The sequence below is a fragment of the Nipponia nippon genome, unplaced genomic scaffold, assembly GCF_047370975.1.
Source record: "Nipponia nippon isolate SJK-2023a ecotype South Korea unplaced genomic scaffold, ASM4737097v1 scaffold_1, whole genome shotgun sequence".
Classification (NCBI taxonomy): domain Eukaryota; kingdom Metazoa; phylum Chordata; class Aves; order Pelecaniformes; family Threskiornithidae; genus Nipponia; species Nipponia nippon.
In genome coordinates this window covers 151,631,290-151,643,472 of record NW_028262290.1, presented here as the reverse complement: position 1 = coordinate 151,643,472, position 12,183 = coordinate 151,631,290, and the positions used below count along the sequence as shown (strand labels likewise).

The 12,183-nt window shown below is 40.3% G+C and overlaps 1 protein-coding gene across 4 annotated transcripts in view; it reads left to right on the top strand.

Annotated features, from left to right (window-relative positions):
- NRP1 (neuropilin 1) overlaps nt 1-12,183 on the top strand; it is a 114,773-nt gene that overhangs the window by 67,791 nt on the left and 34,799 nt on the right. The gene's annotated exons all lie outside the window — the stretch shown is intronic.

Below are 12,183 nucleotides of genomic sequence, written 5' to 3'. Positions count from 1 at the left end.
AAACACACTCTGCCAGTTCAAATTTGTTAAAAAAAGGTTAACAGGGGGTTAACATAAATAGACATTATACTCTGGATTGGGTATTATCTGTCATTCTGCAGCTGACATAAGGCCATATGCTAAGATGAAGTCCTTATTGTGTGTTCTGGTTAATATAACAGAAATGGCTAATCCAGCCCAAATTTGTACTGCTGGGTTTTTCAGCAGGTCACAGATCTGGTATCACGTGGAATCAGATGGAGTCAGAGGCTGGCACTGGGAGCAGGTCTGGTCGCTCCCTCCGGCCTCTGCCTGCCCATCTCCACCTCATCCCCCACCCATCCCTTTGGCACCTATGACTCTTGCGGAGTGTTTCTCTAGACCTCTAGATTGGTCAGCCCTAGAAATATCAGCTGATGTTGTGCAAAATTCTCTGTCTGCATCTTGCAGCATTTAGGTATCTGGAAAAAGGCCAGAGAGAGTTAAGAATAGGCCTCCTCAATAAGCAACCTGGGAGATCCCCCTCGCCTCCACTGATTGAAATATCAGTTGTTTATTTAACACTAACTCTCCTGTGCAAGGAAAATACACTTCCATTGATTTAAAACACTTCTATGTATACACTACTTCACCAGAATGAGAGGGACCTCTGAGGTGGAATTTTCCTTCCACATTTGTCTTCATTCCTTTACATTTGCACTAACCGACGTTCCTTATTATTTGCTCCTTTGTAAGCGAAACCCGGAACGATGCATTGCTGATATAGATTAGTACAGATTTATTCCTGTAGCACTTCTGAAAATAGTTGCAGTTCATCATTCGGTGTCTCAACCTTTCATCTGTGTCATAGCTTATTTCCTTATCAGGTATTCACTTAAAAATATAGTCAGTATTTATATATGCTGCTGCACAGCACGTTTGTTTCATTAACAGGTTTATTCTTATATCAGGCAGCTGTTTAGGTTGACTTTACCAAGCAAGCTTATCTAAATATTTCACATGAAAGCTCAAGGAAGTGCAAGCCAACAATGCCTGTTATTTTTATTCTTATTATTTCTGTTTATTTTGGAGTTTGATATTGCAGTGAAGTGCATCATATTACTGTGTAGAATAACATGAAACCTGGGAAACCTCAGCCTCCCAGTTCTCCGAGCCTTTGAAGGACTGCCTGAGAGCTGAAGTTCAGAGGCTTTGTGGCAGGGCTTGCCCATCATTAAGGAGCACACTGACATGAAAGCACAAAAACCGTCAGTCCTTTGTCTTCTCTACCACTTTAGAATACAAGTCATGTATTTGGTTCATGTCATTTTACAGTTCATAACTGCACTCCAGAAATTACAAAAAGCAGTTAGCTTTGTGTGGAAAAGTGTTACAGTTATCTTACGGTCTTAACATACTTCTCACATGGGCAAAGAATGACAAAAGAATATTCCTTTCTGGAAATCACAGCCAGTACAGACTGTGACACAGCGCAGAACCGGGGTTAATTGACCCAGCAGGATACATTCGTACCTTTATTTACTGTGACATGGGAATAAATGGTAGAGTTTCACAAAGGCAAGTACTGAAATTAGACAAGAGGGAGAAGAAGAAATAAAAGGGCCCTACAAAGTATGAAGGTTTTTTTGATTATTCAAAGTGCTTTAAGAGCTATTTTAGTACCAGAAAGTTCCCAGCCATAGATTTATCACTCTGGGGAGGCTGAAGGGATGCTCAGAGAACTGTGCAAAACTGTTGGCAGCCTTATTGCTCCAGAAGTGCAGGTGCAAAATGCAGTTTAGAAGAAAATCCTCTCTACCTCCCTCTGTTACGTTTCAGCATCAGCCCTAATACAGAGGGGAGTCCTGCGTGGCTTCGAGCAATCCTGCATGCAACATATGGAGGAGCAGCAGAAGCAGAGCCCCTCCGAGCCTCCACTGCCAGCCTAATCATTATAATAGTTTCAGTTCTTTCAGGGGATCCATTATGCAGAGATCTGAGTAGTTTGTATATAACTCTGTAATTACCTATGCATCCACTTCCCAGTCCAGCCCTACATCCCCTCAACGGCTGCAAGACAGATGGCCCTATAGAGCTGAGATAGCAAATTAAAAATGTGTCCAGCAAAAGCACTGATTCAGCAACTACTGAAATAATTTTGTAAATTTATCTCACTTTCACTAGTTGGTTCCAGGAGGGAAAGAAATTAAAACCTTTAAATGTGGTTTTAAACTAAACACCACAGTTGTTTTTTTTTTAAATCACAACATCTTTTTCCTCTACTTTCACAGAAATTAAAGCCATTTAAAAAAGCTCTATACAAAATAATTCTTCGCTCTCATTTTTTTTTTCTGTTCACCAGGTTCATGTGATTGGCTTGACTCAAAACATTTGCTATTGTTTGCTGGTTTTTAAACTGCCATCAAGCCAAAAAATCAGTTGTTTGTGCCATGCTGCTTGGTAGGGGAGCTCTCTCCCAGGTGGCTTGCAGACCCTGTGGGGCTGAGGCAGCCTTGCCCACCGAGCTACCAGGCACTGCAACACATCTGCTCCACTGCAGCCAGGACTTTCTGCAGATGTGGAGGAAGGTATCTCAGAAGGAGATTTTTCTGAGTCCAGCAGAAATAAATTAATCTACAAGACCAGACAGGTGTCAAACTGCGGGTGAGGGAGAGCTCAAGGCTAGAAGTTAAGTGACTAAGGGTAGTGGCTAGAAACACAGCCTTGGGTAGGAACGCACAGCTGAGGCATGTTATAATAAGCAGAGTTGTTACTGAGCTAAAGGTCTCTGTTCTCACGGGGCCGACCCTGGGTTGGAGATGATAGGTGTACTGCTGAGTGCTTTGCAGAGGCGATTGTGCATTTTTATTCACTCTTTCCGCACCTGCACAGTAGTATGAAGCTGAAGAGTTCATGAGTCCTATGGGCCCTCCCCATCCCAGCATCCATGCTCCAGATTTTGTGTTGCTGAGCTATTATTTGCCTCCCTTGTCCTTTTGTCATCCTGCTTTTCTGTCCCAGTTTAATTCTGTTCTGCCCATTAGGTGACATTTTCACAGCAGTAGCAAGATAGGTAAAGTGGAAGGATAAATGAGATTTCTTCCAAGTGGTAAATACCTGCCCTTCAGAAAGCAATTTGTCTTCTTCCCATGAAAAAAGAAAGAAAAAAAAAAAGAGAAGTATATTTCAGCAGGGAAATACTTCCATTTTTGCTTTACCTCTAATGTTTTCATTCAAGGTTTTAAAAAACTCTTTTAAAAGGCATCAGAGTAAACTTCATAACTGCCTAATAAACAAAACCTACTAGCAGAGAAAACACAGTTGACCAAACATTACGTGGAGGTTCGGTTCCTCTGTTTTCAGGAACAACCGTCTTCTCATCAGAGAAGCTCTGTTTACACATAACTTCCACCAGCCAGCTGTACCTATGTAGTCTGGTCTTTCTCTTCGTTGCAGCCTCCTGTGTTGAACAGTTTGGGCCAAATTCATTTCTGGTGCAGATCCTCTGGAGCTGCTCGAAAGATCAATATGTCTTATCATGTATAAAACCTGGGCGTATTTTAGCAGGTCGTATTTAGGTTATAGATTATTGTACTATAGACTAAGGTGGCTTTCAGCCTTAATGCAGACAGGAGCAGACTCTTCCATTGCAAATCCTATCAAATTCAAGCTATATGTGCTAAAGGGCTGACATAGCACAGAATAATTTTAAAATGCTCTTATCAGGCCATAAAAATTAACTGTCCATAGGAGTGTTCCCCTCTTTCATGACATGCTTAACTAAGAAAATACATCCTGTGTTTATTTTAAAAAGCCATGGCACTGAAAAATCAATAGCTTTGCTCTTTACATAGCTGGAGATAGAACGACTTTTAGAGAGGCCAGATGGGGGTACACAGACCAGGCACCATTCTTTGGCCAGGGAAACCCTGGAAATGAAATCCCCGTGGCTGAAGTTTGAGCGGGCTTTGTTGAAGGAAGGGCAGAGCTGGGGGCAGCTAGTCTCCCTGGTTTGCTTTAGCACCAGAGGGGAAGTTGTCTCGGTAGTCACTGGCTTTCACCCTCCCTTCTGCTGTCCCCCTTCTTCCTCCGGCACGGGACGAGAGCACCACTCTCAGCAGCGGGTCTTCCAAATCACAGCCTCAGAAGTATTTCATCTACATGTGTGCATTTCCTCAGAGCTATGAGGGACATATACCAAGGAAAAAACAAAATGATCTTCGCAGATATAGTCTTTGTCTCTCATTTTCCCCTGTACATTTACAGTATCCTCACCACACCATCTAACTGCAGCTACCTGACATTTTTCTAGAAGGCAGCAGAAACTCATATTTTAAAAAAGCAGTGACTTGCTTGGTGACCCAGTAGTAAATTAAAATCATCATATACAATGTGTATGAAATAGAAAATCGAATTTTGGTGCAACAAAACTGACAGTTCCATTTAACAGAGAATAAATGAATGCAGACTCCTGTGGATGACTGACTGATTTAAAGAGACTGTGCCGATTTTCCAAGATGAGAAAGCTGATCACAAGAAGATACATATATTCTATGTGACACAGGTTATACACGTATTCCAATTGCCAGTGAAATTAGGCTTAAAAAGTATTAAATCTTAGGCACTGGCAGTTTTTCCCCATTTTGTTGCTATTTTTTTATAGAAAACCCAAAGCCTGAACTTTCAAAAATATCCAAGTGTAGCAAATTCCAGTGATTTCAGTGGAACTCTTTCTGGACACAGTGATTGCATGGCCAGATCTGTCTACACCATCAAGGTGTGCTGTCTGAGACAGTAGAGGCTTAATCCTGCATATTGTATCATCCCCTCACTTACCAGCTTCCTACCCAATTAGCATAGGTATGCTGCAAAACAGGAAGAAGCAGAGGTTATTTCTGTGTGTTTATGCATGTGTAATATTGTACTTGTATTCAAAATACCAAAATGTATTATAAATCAAGCCCTGCTGCCTGTAGCCTCTGATTTTAACAGGACAGCAGCTGGCAAAAAAATGCTACAGAAGAACTTTATAGGCGAAAATCAGTGTTTTCCACACAAAGCCCAGTTATTCACATGTGAAGCAGTCTGATAGAGAAGCTTTGGACTACTTGTTTCCCATTTGTGCATTAGTTGCTCAGTCCTACAATTATGTCCTTCTCTCAGAAAAGAGTGGTTCTGCAAGTATTGCTATAGAGTTTCCCTTTTCTATAGTTTCTGACACAAACTGGGGAAGGTTACATTCAAACTGCACTAAATAGTTGTCTTCATTCCAGATCAGAGGATTAAGCTCAGGTTTAAAATTAAATGTAAATTACAAATAAGTATTCAGAAAACGTTAATTAAAAGTATTACGTTCCTGACTCATTTATTGCTCAGCAAGGGTTCCTAAGTATCTTAGCTGGAGAAAGGCGCCATTCACATTCCTCCTTTTTTGACCAAGTCATTGTACATGTCTTAGGTTATCCATTTGCAAGTTAATGTAGTGCTGAAGCAAAGGTTTTCATTTTAAAGAAGTAATATTTCACAGCAAGATATGCTCCTGCAAAATGTAAAACAATCTTTTTCTAAAGCACTGGGAGTTAATCAGCCTTTCTCTTCATAGAGGGTTCGAATGGCATAAGATGCTGATTACTTAGATCCCAGAGTCTATAGAAATCCCAATACGATTACATTTTCCTCCCTTTGTTATCAGAGTTTATTGTACCTTGGTTTTCAGGTTTTAAGTAGTTTTCAAGCAAAAAAATAAATTAAGAAGAAGGTATTTTCTGAGTCTTCTGAATAACGATCGTTTTACATCAGAGCACTACATGAATGCGTGAGGTGGAGCTTGCAAATGAATAGCAGAAGGATCGTTCCCTATCACTGCATGTGCACTGGATGCATTTCACACAATACAGTGAGCCCATTTCAGGGGAGCATTGCGTTGCCCTTGCTTTTAAACCAAACTCCTTCAAAGACTCACAGTAAAAATATCACACAGAGCTAATGTGTACCAGTGGCAGTGCTTCTCCCGGCCCACTCGCAGCATTTCTCTTTCACATTTGATCTTTATAGTTTCCATACTGGAGCGATTTGGTTTGCTGAATTCTGGAAATGCCTCAAGTTGAAATGCTAGTGTATTAACCTGCTGTACTGAGTCTCTTTTGTTTCTCTTTACCAGAGTGCTGCTTGCCAATTTTTACAACCACAGCAGATTTTACTATTCAAACAGAACCAGATGGAACACCAGTTCAAAGAACATGTCAGAATTAAATATTTCTTTTTTAATTAGTTGCTTCTGATTTATGCAAAAAAAAATTAACATAAGAGTGGGAGAATGTGCCATGAATCCAGATGCAACACAGCCCACACAAGCATTATCTTTTCTCTGTCAGAGACACAGAGGCCTTTTCTTTCATTTTTTCTTGTCTTTTCTTTTTTTCTTTTTGTTTCTGGATTTCATTTTTCTTACACTTTCTGCATCTTTTCCTTCTTGAGCCAGCCCCATAATGATGACTGAGGTTCTGTTATGTTCATCAGTCATACTTTTTCATCATTATCTTAAATTTTCTCTTGTAGAAACTGGCTGATCTGCCTCTAAAGAAAATTACCGTGCTCAGTACTGCAATCCCAGTATCAGTATCTCAATGTGATAGCATCCTTTGAGTCTATTCTTTGTTTTCAGTTGGGGGAATCTTTACATTTATGTTTCTTCTGCTGCAGAAAAGGATTTGGGCAGAAGGTAAAGATTGTGAGGAATATTTCAACTGCTAAAGAAAGTTCATTTCCTTTTTGCTGCCAAGCATTCCTATTTCTTTGGCATGAATGTTTGCTCATCTTCTCTTTCATGCTTCCCCATTTTTGCCAAGTCACATAAGCATCAGTTCAGTGAAGCATACTGACTGAGGACAGTTGTTAGGCACAGGATAGAAGTTGAGCGTGTGATTAGCTGCTTTCTTTTCTGGGGCTTTCAGGATGTTGCTGTCAAGGTCAATGAGAAAGACTTCAGCGACTCAGGAGAGATCTTAGTAACAGGAATATTTTCTCCTCATTTTCTTCATGGAGCTGCCGCAAATATCACTGAGAATTTTGCACAAAGATCTGAGATGGTTTACAGCCTTTACTATGTTCACTTAAAACCAGGATGAATATTTACACCCTGTCATTAATCAAGGAGTTGTGCTCTTGTAATGACTACTCATTTCAAGGACAAAGACTTTTGGAAGTAATTTTCCAACCAAATTAATGAAACTATTTTCAGAATTTCTACTAGAGCCTATGCCATTTTTACTTAGCATTATATTCTTCTTTGCTTAAAGCTCAGTAAATAAAGGAATTAAGTGACAGTTGTATATACATCATGGGAGAATACGATTGGTCAAATCAAAAGCAACACCTAATAAAAAAGATCAACTCTTGCTTAATTAAATATTTGACAGAAGAACAGTGAAGCGTCACAACAGTTAATCCGCCTCAGAGCACTGTATGCTATCTAGGGAAATGACACAGTTCTCTAAAAATATTTACTTTGGTATGTTGTGTCAAGTGATGGATTATACAGCTTTTCAAGCCACAAGAGATGCCCACAACAAAAAGCTTCCTGTTGTTAATCAAACTCCAGCACTTTGTCCTTTATTTTCTCAGGCTGTTGAACAGACCTACAGTAGGAGTGTTAAAAGCTGGTAAAACTGCTCCCTTGCTACAGCTCCCTCAATGACTGTATTTTATTTAGCTAGGCAGATTTTCATTCTGAAAATAAGGTCTTCCATACTATGACATGATTATATATGACGACAGGAAGCAGCGGTATTCATTTCAAGTTGTGCATGTTGTGCGTTGTTCTTTATGCAGCAGTTTGCTAAGATTTGCTACATGATATATTGTGCAGAGCTAAATGTTATTCTTTTTCCTTCTCCTTAACTAGTCTCTAATAAAATGCATATGCCACCCCTTGCGTATCTGTGTCTTAAAAATGTGTCACCCACCTACATTTTATGGAGACAGTAAGACAGCAATAAAAATATTTTTCCAGGATGCTAAAAGATATTGCAGAATAAATAGAGAGGAAGTAATTCATATGTAGAAACAGCTAGCATCTTGCAATATGCTTTCGCAGGAAAGAAACTGATTTTGGAAGTAGGAACAACTGATGCTTTTTTTTACATGAACATTTCTGTCCTGGAAAAAAAAAAAACACTTGAGACATTCCTCATTTCTTGAGTTAGGAGCCCATTCCTATCGGCAAGTCTGCTCCCAGTTTTGTACTTACCATAAAGGCAGTCACAGTGCGGCATAGGCAATTATCAAAGGCTGTGTTTGTTGGATGGGGCCCTAAGGCATCATTTTCCAGAAGAGATATACTTTTTAATCTGAATGAAAGTGAGCAAAATTTGAAAAAAGAACTAGCAACATACTGCAGTTAGTCAAAGCTAAAACTCTGTTCATGGAAATGAAATGTCATGATTTCAGGTTTGGAGACAGCTGCCTATCTCAGATCACAGCCATACAGCACACAATAACTTACAAAATCGCTTGCATCCTCTAAAATAAATACCAGATGTTTGTTTATCATATGTGCAGAAAGTTAAATGTCAAATAATTGCAGGGAAATGCATTCGATGTTCATTTTCAGAAGTACTGTATTTCATCACCACCTCTCTCCACAGCTCATTTTAACGTGAAACACAAGTTCTTGAAACAAAAAAGGACAAGAAGCCCAAAACAAAAAGCTAGTTGTTAAAGATTTGCATTACTATCTCAGCTGGAGGAGACTGGACCTGAGAAAAATGGGTTACCTCTGGTCATGTTAACACTTGAAGACCTCTGTGGAGAGGACATACTAAGCTGACTGGAAGTTACACAGACAGTTGGAGTCTATAAGCATAAGCCTCCAAAAAGCATGAGGACTCCTATCTGTTTGGTGACAGAGCTGTACTACAGCTACTGCCCTCTGCAATGGTTCCTCTGGATAACATGGTACAGAAGAGCTGCATCTTACCACAGCTACATTTTGGTACCTTCAGGTTCCAGTTGTTAACAGCAGTTGATATGGTTGAACTTCAACTCTGAGCAGTCCCTGTGACATTTAGAATGTATATTTTATGCACAGTTTTGCATTTTACAGAAAGCAAAGTTTCAAAAGACATTGAAAAGAAAACAAAATACATCACAAAGTGATTAATGAAGGTGAGCTTAACAGCCCCTTAAGGTGTGTCATGCCGTTTCCAAGGTAGTCTTCCACATAATTTATTTCTATCACCTTACTTAGAGAGGAAGACTGGTACATTTAGCGCTTCATTTACAAACATACTTAGGCACCACAGAGGGGTGCTCAGTGTTGCAGCTGTTTGTGTGCACCTGGAGAGGAGCAGGTCCTCCAGAGGCCGCTACAGAGAACTGTCAAAGGGAGAAAAATACCTTAAGCTCTACCTCTCTCCTGGACCACTGCACTGAGCCAGAGTTAGTACTTAAAAACTCCAACCCTTATGCTTCTTTGCTGCTTAACCCCACCTTTTTTGTTTGCACTGCTCCTTTCTCACAAAACACTGATGGAAAATGGTTATTCTTTTTTCCTCTATCAGCTTCTGAGCAAACACCCCCTGGCACATGGCAAGTCTGGGGTTACAGCTTGCTTTTGCAAGGGGTTTAAAGCTGTGGCACGCAGCTGAACACTCGAGCCATCAGCCTCCAGGCGCTCCAGGAAAGGACTGCTGTTGACATAGTTCCAGTTTTCAAGAAGCACATAAAGATTTGCTGATCCAGAGAGAGAGCACACCTATGTGAAGAGATGTTATCCCTAATGACAAGGGGTGCCCCGCTCCTGTGCTGTATTACAGTTACTGGAGCCAGGCGTGCTAATGAGGTTGCCTCTTCCCTACCTATAGGCAATAAATTAGAGGTCTTCTCAGAGGCTCTCTCTCTCCCAGTGAGCTGTTAACTTCTGGCAGGAGAATTTCTGCCTACCTTTTGAATTCTGCCAGGTTTTAGGCATGAAGGTAGATGTCTAAATCCTTTGCATGTTTAGGAGTTAGTTCTGGGCAGTTAGGAGAGATGTTGTAGGATATTCAGTGCCCCAAGAGTTAAGGGGGTGTATTGAATATCAGCATTTGGGACTGAGCAAAATTTGGGCACTTCAAGTTCTTTGATGGGACAAGCCTGAGTCGCCTGAACAGCCAGTGACTGCTAGCTGTAATTGTTAGCTCAGGCATCAACTAATCAAACCTTCCCCTAAACCCCCAATGTAAATTTTAACTTGGCTTCAAATACCTAGAACTCTTGTAATAGGCCATTGCTTGACTTCATTCACAATGAAGTACTTACTGTATATTAAAAAGACCCTACTAGAATCATTTCAAATCAGTTGGAACGGTACAGGCTTGGGACCCTAATCATTTCAAAACTGAAGAGCTGTTTCAAATTGTAAGAGAAGCAGATCATTTAAATAACTTAGCTCTGCACTCCCTCAGACTTCCAGATTTTCAAGTGCACTTCAGCCTGGAAGTGAATGTGGTATTGGACATAACTCAGTGCAGCACACTTTACAATCAGCGGAGTACAGTTTGGAGAGCATTTGAAGTTAAGCTGAGATTGCTCAGCGCAATGATGCCCAGATTCCCCCATTAACTTTCAGATTGCAACAATCTAACATCTGAGACTCTCCAGTTACTTTAAATCACTTGATTGTTTTTGTAAGGTGGTACTGGGATTTTTTATTTTTTTTTAAGACTGAATTTTTTTATCACGACAAAACAAAATGTTGCAGTATTTCACCCCTAAAGACAAGGGCTAAAATCTTACATACAGACCTTGCCAGCCTTAAAAACTGGGGCAGGGGCTTTGCCCTGAAGGCTAGTTCTATCTGTCATACACAAGGCTGCTATTCTTGTGTTGGAAGACTTCAGAATGCCTTGCATATGACACGGGCATTGAGAGAGCAGCCAGTCTGTCCTCAATAGCACTTCCTTCAGCCTTTTGAGAGAGAATGCAGAGCATGTTCATTTATCTGCTCCAGCGCCTTTGGATATATGACATACATCCAGGAAAAAGGATGCCTGTGGGACACAGGGGACGTATATTCTGCATCCTGCGTACTTTGGAAATAATGAAAAAGCCTGAGACATTCATGGGACATTCACTTGAGAAGGGTTAATTCAACCTATTATTATCCTCCTAAAGTCTGGACAACTGAAGTTTAGAGGAATAAATGACTCTGGTTAATATTTCGTGAATAGTGTAATTTTATATTGAAATTAAATGGTTTGCTTTAGGAAACAAAGAGGAGGTTCTAGCTGTAGAGAAAGAGTGCGATGAATTTCATTTTAATTGGTTTGTCATTATGGCTAAAGAAAGGCTGTAAGGAAATGGCAGGAGTTTCAAAGCTGTGGCCATCAACCTGGCTGTGAGAGAGTTTTGTGCCTGGTTTCAGCCATTTGGCAGCTGGACTTGTGCACTGGGACAAAGGTTTCTTCTGCCAGCAGAACTGACTTGGGTAGCCGCACTCCTGCACCCCACATCATCCTCCCAACTATGCCGATACAACTTCTGTGATGCCACATGATGAACTAGATCAGGAAACAGATCTGGATGACAAATAAATAACTGGGGGAGGGGAAGGTTAACGTAAATCACTTGATTGCAATGTAACTTCATGAGAAAAGGAGAAAGACAGGATGAGTGAAGAAGAGAGAAGGCCTCTAACACGCATTCACATGCACACCATAACATTCATTTATCCAGCAAGTTCAAAATTCCATTATTTTCTAATGATTAAAGTTCACTACATTTGACAGTTGGAACAGAATTATTGCTATTGTTTTAATGCTTCTTTCTGTTTTCTTCAAATACATCATACAATACAAGCAATTCATTTGCCTTTTTCCCAACAAAATCACATAGTCATTCTTAATTACCTTGTGACTAACTAATACACCACAGGATTCTTTTCTCCTCTTCTGTTTGCAAGTGATGAGCTCCTGGGTTTTAGCAGATTTCTTGTTATCATTCCCTAAGTGCACGACTTTGATATTGTACTATTAAATTTCATCCCATTTCTAATACTCCAGTCCTCAGGGTCATTCAGTTCTCACTGCATGACTCTCCTCTGTATTGACAATGCCTTGCAGCTTTGTGTCCTCAGCGAATTTCATTAGCATCTATGCAAGGTAGTTAATGAAAGTATTAAGCAAGATTGTTTACCAGACTGGTCCTTGAGGAACTTCTCTGGTAACTTCTCTGCAGCCTGGTGGC